The 7,763-nt window shown below is 38.1% G+C and overlaps 1 non-coding gene across 1 annotated transcript; it reads left to right on the top strand.

The window, feature by feature from the left end:
• The first annotated feature begins 3,139 nt into the window (after nt 1-3,139).
• Nucleotides 3,140-3,212, top strand: trnar-acg (transfer RNA arginine (anticodon ACG)). The gene has a single exon. It is a non-coding gene; the product is annotated as a tRNA-Arg (tRNA).
• Nucleotides 3,213-7,763: the final 4,551 nt, after the last annotated feature.

Below are 7,763 nucleotides of genomic sequence, written 5' to 3'. Positions count from 1 at the left end.
CATATGGCTAACTCTGCTCTGGGCAGAAAGGGAATTTTTTTGCTCATTTCATTTTATTGAATTTCTTGTAAACTCGCACAGGCCGTTAAAATACTTTCAGACTTCGAAAATTAGCTTGAATACGATGTTGTGATTAGGCATTAGTTGATCAAAAGTGATGGAGCAAAATCAGTGCAGTGAATTTGAAATTCATCAGATGAGCGGAGATCCCATTGAATGGCTGAGTAGACACAAAGTGAATGGAAGTTTCATGAAAATGAATGTCTTTCCGTGACAAAACCTCCCGCTGCACAAAGAGTGGATCATTGGAGTGAAGCAGTAACGGTGATTATCTTTCCTGGTTATTCAACTTGTGAACATGAGTACGATTGGTCATGTCCGTGTTTAGATCACAACTCTGCAGAATGCCAACCTCAAGCACGCGCGAGCACAATGTCACAATGGATAATGCGCATGGTTATGGTCCAGAGATTGTAGTTAAAGTTTCGACTTGGTTCAAGAGCAAGACTGGCAGGCTTCAAATTCACATACAAGTTAATTTACCGCAAATGTAGTACATACAATGGGCCAGTGGCACAATGGATAACATACCTAACTACAGATCTACTGTGTGAAGCTTCGATTCCAACCTGGCTTGCGGGCAGCGCTGACTTTATTGCACTTAAAACTGACTGTTCTGAAACCGAAATGATCAAAACAAACCCCACTCCCGGACTGAGAATCAAAGCCGGGTGACAGCGAAGAAAGCGAAAAAAATGGACCTGTTAGCCCACCATGGACAGCTATACGAATACCACGTATGTGTAGAATGACAGCCCTCAAGGTCGTTGTACATGCTTTCGTCAGATGCAATCGCTTGACTATCTTTATTCATTTTCATCACTTGGCCTTGTATGCATTAACAACTCAAGTTCAGATCCGTGTATTTCTGAAGGTTATGTGGGTTCGCCTCTGCGCATCCCTTCAGACAGTGAATCCAGATTCAACCATCCGCTTGCTGATGAGATTTTTCTGCATATCTCCTCAATCCTTTCCACCTTTTAACTTCAGTTTACGCCCCTGTTGATCGGTCAAGAGGAAACGTTTCTTTTAGTCTGCACTGTCCATGTTGCTCATTACTTAGTGCATATGAAACATGTATAATCACAGTTTCCTCTGCCTTAAGAAAACAACCCCAGTCAAAACAATCTGTCTTCATCACCTAAACTTTTCAACTTGGTAAATTTCTGCAAGGTTTCCAGTGCGATCACATGACTCCTGTAATGTGAATTGCAGAACTGCACGCAATATTTCGGGGGAACCGAATGAACAAATGAAATAATTTACTGGAGAAAGCCACAGAAACTTGTCGTTTCCAATAAAACATCGTTTGCTCAATCCTGCGCTGTGCACTTATCCTGAGCCCGATGTTCCAGTAATCTATTGTCCGTGTCAGTAAAAGCTGCTCCATGCGGATTAATTACAGAACAGCTGCATCTAAATGAATTGAATTGCTTGAAGATGCCGACCATGGGTTTGAACACTTTCACCCAAAACAGTGACCGCAGTAGTACAGAATGAACAGTGTAAATGTGAGTATTATATTGCGCAGTACCTCAGTGAAATGGGAGGGTAGACGTTTAGGCGAGTTAGTTCTTGTGCGAGGGAGAGATTTCTCCGATAAAGGGTGGTTATGATATGTGAAACGCAAAGGTGTGAGACAGTGGGTGTTTGAAGAAGGAAACTTATCACCACGTATTTTCATGTAAAACAAAGATTCATTTTCTCAGCGTTTGCTAAGCACATATTACATGGAGTAAAACGGGAAAATGCCGATTGCTGTCACTGTGATTCGAGCAGAACTTGCTGTGTTTACAATGCCAAGAAAGAACCATTTCATGATCCTGGCGCCACATGGAAAAGCACGATGCAAAAAGCAATAAGGATCGTGGCAGAGGTTATGCCAAGAACAGAACCACACGCACAAAGGAAGACTTGTCAAACAGTGACTGAGATGTGGGAACTCAGATTCGGTTGAATATATAGATTCTATGTCCGGAGAGTGTGTAGAGATTGCAACACTGAGGTTGTAGGATATTACATTTGCGAGATATCTATAAACTTCAAATGGTCATGGGATACTGCAGGGTATTGTTGAAATGTATTTCTCAATAACACTGTATGTTAACATCGGTTACTTAACCAATTTCCTCACTCATTTACATAATCATATAATGGCATGTCATATAGTCCCAGTTCAAGGGCGTGGAATCAGAGAAATTGAGTCGCAGTGCACCCAAAACTAATTGGAAATGGTAATGGCATTCAGCGCGAGCATGTGGCTGCGAAAATGCAATCGGTTGAGCGTAATTCCATTCTCCGATGTTACGGAGGCGCGTGAAATATCGAGGCTAAACGGTCCCGCCTTAACGACAGCGGCTTCAATTCCCACGCATCAAGAAGCAGTGGGACATCAGGCTGGGAGCTCCAATTTCACCTGCAAGAACTTGTATTGACATGGAAAACGGAACTTTGGGACAGCAGCTGGTCGAACAGTTAGTCAACTATTTTAATCTTAAGTAAGTAGTTTTCAGCAGGATACTTGTTTGTGGATTGTAAGAATATCTACAACTGGGACAGTCTAAATTACAAAGAAGAATTCTGCAAAGAGTCAATTCTTGGAGAAGCATCTGTGCAGAGTGATGCAGAGGAATGTTTACGTCATCTGCCGTTCTTATATGTTTGACTTTGCACTGAATTCATTTCCATGAAGGGATATTTTTGCTCAGTTCACAGTATTCACTTTTTTGCATACTCGCAAAAGTCGTTACTGTACTTGAAACCTCTGAAAGTTAACTGGTATATTACATGTGGTGATTAGGCTCACGTTCACGTCAGTTATGCTGAAGAAGTGGATTCGAAATTCATCAGATCAGCAGTGATTCCATTGAGTGACTGAGCAGACATTCATTCTGCTGAATGGAAACTTCATGAGGACATATGTGTTTTTAGTTGGAAAATTCGCTGCTTTGAAAGGTGATGAAGATTAGACTGAAGCAGTGACAGTGATTATCTTTATTGCTTGTTCAACTGGTGAACATGACTGCTATTAACCGTGTCCGTATTAACATCACGGCTCCTGAGTGTGCGTGTATGTATCGGGCCAGTGGTGCAATGGATAACGCGCCTGACTACGGATCAGGAGACTGTAGGTTCCAATCCTACCTGGCTCGCAGGCAGGGCAGACGTTAATCCTGCTTAAGCAGTGATTTTTCTGAAGCCGGAATAAGGTATGAGCTCTTCATCTGCAAGAACGAGAATGCCCTCATGAAATTTCCCCGAGGACATGAGAGTCAATGTTGCAGCGTCATCACAGGAGGGAAGCCGAATAGTCGTCCACGTTTCTCAAGGGCACCTTTCCATTTCATAAAGCCATCGATCGAATAACTGTTGCTCACTTTGAGCATTTTTCGAAACTCTTTGGCCAGTGGAATCAGAGAAGAATGAAGGGTTAACTGTCCAACTGATCTTTATAGGGAATGAGTTCCTGAGTCTACCACCCGCTGACTGATAAAGTTTTCCTGCCAGTCTATACAAAGCTTTCTGCATCTTATCTGAAATCTACAAACCCTGGTCATAGAGAAAGAGCAAATGTTTCCTTCAATCTGTAATTCCTTGCTCCTCATTATTTCGTACACGTCAATCATGTCTCCTCACAATCAGCACTACTCTGAGAAAAACAACATTTTGAAAGTCTTGTGTTCACTGAAATTTCTTGCCTGTTTTTAACAGTTCATTGAGTGGAGTAGTCCCACTGCTAACATTCAGCACAAACTTTCAGTAAAAGCCACTCAATGCGTGGAACCGTAGTCCTGCTATTTTCGTCAACAATGTGTAAAAGTCCCCTGCAACTTTCGTTTTCGCATGCCGTGGGGCTATTTGTCCGTGTTCAACGATAGATCCCAGTTGGCATACAAAATTGCTTTTGATCTTTCTGACAAAGTTCGCTGCCAGTAACGTTTGAGGAAGTCCAACTTAGAAATGTAAGTTGCTCCTCCAATCTTTTCCACACAGTCCTCCAACCTCAGATATGTATACGCATCAGTCTTTCTAAAAACATTGATTTTGTGATAGTCCACACATAACTGTTGGGTCTTATCCCGCTTTGGCATCATGATGATGGGTGAACTCCATTCATTGAAACTCACTTCGGTTATGCCATATTGGTGCATATGTGACATCTCCTTATGAACTTGTAAAACTTTAAAGGGTTATGCCTGCAAGATGTTACAGAATCAGAACAGCATCTCCTATATTTACATCATCTACAATTAGATTATTCATTCCCAGTATATTTCAGCAGATCTCCCCATGCAAGAGTAATAACTCTTTCGATTTTCTTCTGGAAGATAACTGAATAACTTTACCAATTTTGGACAACTTTTGCATTGTCCACTTTTATTTCAGGAACATCCAATGCAGAATTCCCTGACATTGAGGGCGGCACGGTGGCACGGTGGTTAGCACTGCTGCCTCAGTTTTAAGAAGAAAACGAACAATTAATATGAGAACTTCAGTGAATTTACAGAGGCAACTCTCAGTTTTTGCTCTGATGAGCTGATAAATAATTTTAATGGGCATGAGCTAAAAATGTTTGCACCTACAGTTTAACAAAACCCAGTTTAGACTTGTTTTGCAATATTTGGGCTGAAAACCTGTTTGAGAAAAGCAAAAATCAGGACCATCAACATCTCTTCATGTTAGAACCCGTGGTCTTTAGGAATAAAGAATATATATTGCTTTGAGCAACCAGTGTTGTGTGTAATTACTGCAGTTATTGGATGGAATGATAACCAGATACTTACTGAGATGCTTGCTTTCAGGAGCAATAAGATAGTTACTTAGATTATTCCACTTAATAGTAATTAGCTGGTCATGAAGACATTTGTATGGCTTTATGTGAAGTGTCTTATGTGATCATGGATTTCAATAAGATTGAGATAGTTTACAAAATTTAGGAAGAGGTTGACAACTCAGTGTTAAAGATATGTGAAGTCAACAATTTGAAAAATAATCTTTGGTAGAATTCCTTCTTCAAACACAATTAAACCATTATGCAAGAAGTGAGATAAATGTGAGGCATGCAAGCTTCAAATGACCACACGCCAATATTTTCAAAATATATTAAACTTTCATTCAATATGAATAGGTGAATGGAAAATAAAGGCAAATTCTCGACGATTGATAAATTGAACAATAAGTAGAAATTTAATTTGATCAATACATAAGCATAATTAAATAATTTGCAAAATTGAATTAGAAATGGAAGGAATCAGCTGACTAATGATTAATAGGAAGTTACATTTCATTATTTTACAGCAGAAGAAATCAATTTTATTACACCTTTATAATAATGGAGAACAATGATTTATGTGCTTGAAATGTTTGAATTTAGTGCTTTTTCACTTTTATGACTGCAATGTTCTCAAACATCTTCCATGAATTTAGGTCCAGGAGAATTACATACTGCCTTTTCGTGGGAACCTGAAGAAAATATCTTCTTTTGAATCAAAGGGAAAAAATGGGTGGAACAATGGTTAGCACTGCTGTGTCCCAGCGCCAGGGACCAGGGTTCAATTCTCATCTCGGGTGACTGTCTGCATGGCATTTGCACATTCTCCCCATGTCTGCGTGGGTTTCCTCCCACAATTCAAAGAATCACAGGCCAGGTGAATCGGTCATGCTAAATTTCCCAGAGAGTGATGTACATTAGTCGGGGTAAATATAGGGTAGGGGTTTGGGTGGGCTACTCATTGGAGGGTCGGTGTGGATTTGTTGCGCCGAAGCGCATGTTTCCATACTGTAGAGAACCTAATCTAATGAACAGCAGACCGTGAATTAGTCATTCAATGTGACTGTTCACGTGAAGACAACTTTCCTTCATTTCAAAAAAGTTAAATTTTCAAACTTTAAAAAATATTGCTTAATGAAACAGCAAAGAGATGTTTTGTTTATTTTTTGTTGTGTGAAACATCATGAATTTTAAATTATTTTGTAGCACGAAGAATAGTTAATTCTTATTGTGATTATAAACACAATAAATGTTAGTATTGAAGTGAAAATAATTAAATGAATTCAACATTGTTTCCACCATTAAAATAAAACTTGATACTCGCAATGATTGAGAGATTATACACTGCAATATTTTTATATTTATTCATATACTGAGTTGTAATTCCACATTGATGCAAGATAATGGATTGTACAATTATTAGAAATTTGCAGCAAGAGGATTATCAAAATTCTATCAGTTAGTTTAAGAATAATGAGAAATCTCATATTGCTGTTTGACTGAGCAATGTATAGAAACGAACAGGAATTATTCCAACTAAAGGTAATTATAGTTCTCTGAATTTTTTTAGTCTGAGTTTATTGTGATTTTTCAAATGAGCAAATATCAGACAATTACAAAGAGTGTTTGATTGGCAGTCATTGGTTCCATTGTGGGATAGTTGACCTGAAAAAAAAAAGATTTTTACATTGTAGCATTCGTTAAACTTAACTTAAAATTAACTTAAAATGTGAATTTCACTATATTTGTTAGACTAATTGAAATACTTGTGCAATTATTGCAGTGATAATGATTGGACAATTAATGTTGAAATGGAAACAAATAAATTGATTCAATAGCTTAACAACACTTTGCTGCGATGTTGATTGCATAGTCATGAAGGTTGGTAAACAAAGGAATACAACATAGGTTTAAAGACTGAACAATAAAAAAGAGCCATTCAGTGATTATTGGACAAAGTTTTGTTTTTGTTTTAAAACTTGTAACGAATCAGGATCATCAACATCCCAAAAATGTTGGTGCTAGCATCCTCAGCCATCTTCAATAAAAAAAAAGACTATTGGTTTTAACTGCATATATCCTGTGTAATTACTGAATTGAAATGTAAGATATCGATTGAATTCATTGGATGGAATGACCAGCAAATGTTTACTGTGGTTCTTGCTCTCAGGAACAAGAAGAAACTTAGGTGATTCTACTCAACATTAATTATATGATCACCAAGACCTTTGTGGGGCTCGATGGGCCATGTATTGATTTCAATTACATTGAGATATTTTGTGTGATATAGGAATGGATTAATGATTGGGTGTGAAAGATCATAATTAAAGTAACTGTTTTAAAAATTTAATCGAATTCCTTTGCGAATCACATTTTAAAACAACATGTGATAAGTGAGATATTGGCAACATCGATATTCAAGTGAACACACTCCAATATTTTCAAAGCATTTCAATTTCACACTAAATATGAGTAGGCGAGTGGAAAATAACATGAGCTCTGACTACATCAATTGAAGAGGAAGGAGAAATTTAATTTGATCAAAAGTTGGAGCAATATTTTGTTGTATTATAAAGGTAATCACCACACTGAAGGGCAATAGGAATTGGCATCTGTTTCATTACTGAAGGAGAAATCATTTTTTAAGTCTTGTATAGTAGAGAAAAAGGACTGATGTACGTGAGGTGCTGAAATGCACATTGTTTATGTATTAAATGTTTATTGAAACTCTTGCAGGATTGAATTCCCAGAATATTTCATATTTGAAAATTTCTGAGCTGATTGGCACTAAAATGTTATTGATCACCTTATGGATAATAATGGGATTCTTTTTTAAAATTCCCTACAGTGTGGAATCTAGCCTTTTCGCTCAACAAGTCCACAGAGACCCTCTGAAGAGTAACCCATCCAGTAGCATTTCCCTCTCACTAAT

The sequence above is a fragment of the Chiloscyllium plagiosum genome, unplaced genomic scaffold (assembly GCF_037043375.1).
Source record: "Chiloscyllium plagiosum isolate Xiang-an unplaced genomic scaffold, Cpla_swu_hap1 HiC_scaffold_47, whole genome shotgun sequence".
Taxonomy (NCBI): domain Eukaryota; kingdom Metazoa; phylum Chordata; class Chondrichthyes; order Orectolobiformes; family Hemiscylliidae; genus Chiloscyllium; species Chiloscyllium plagiosum.
Note: the sequence above shows the minus strand (reverse complement) of the source record. Positions and strands in the feature narration are given on the sequence as shown.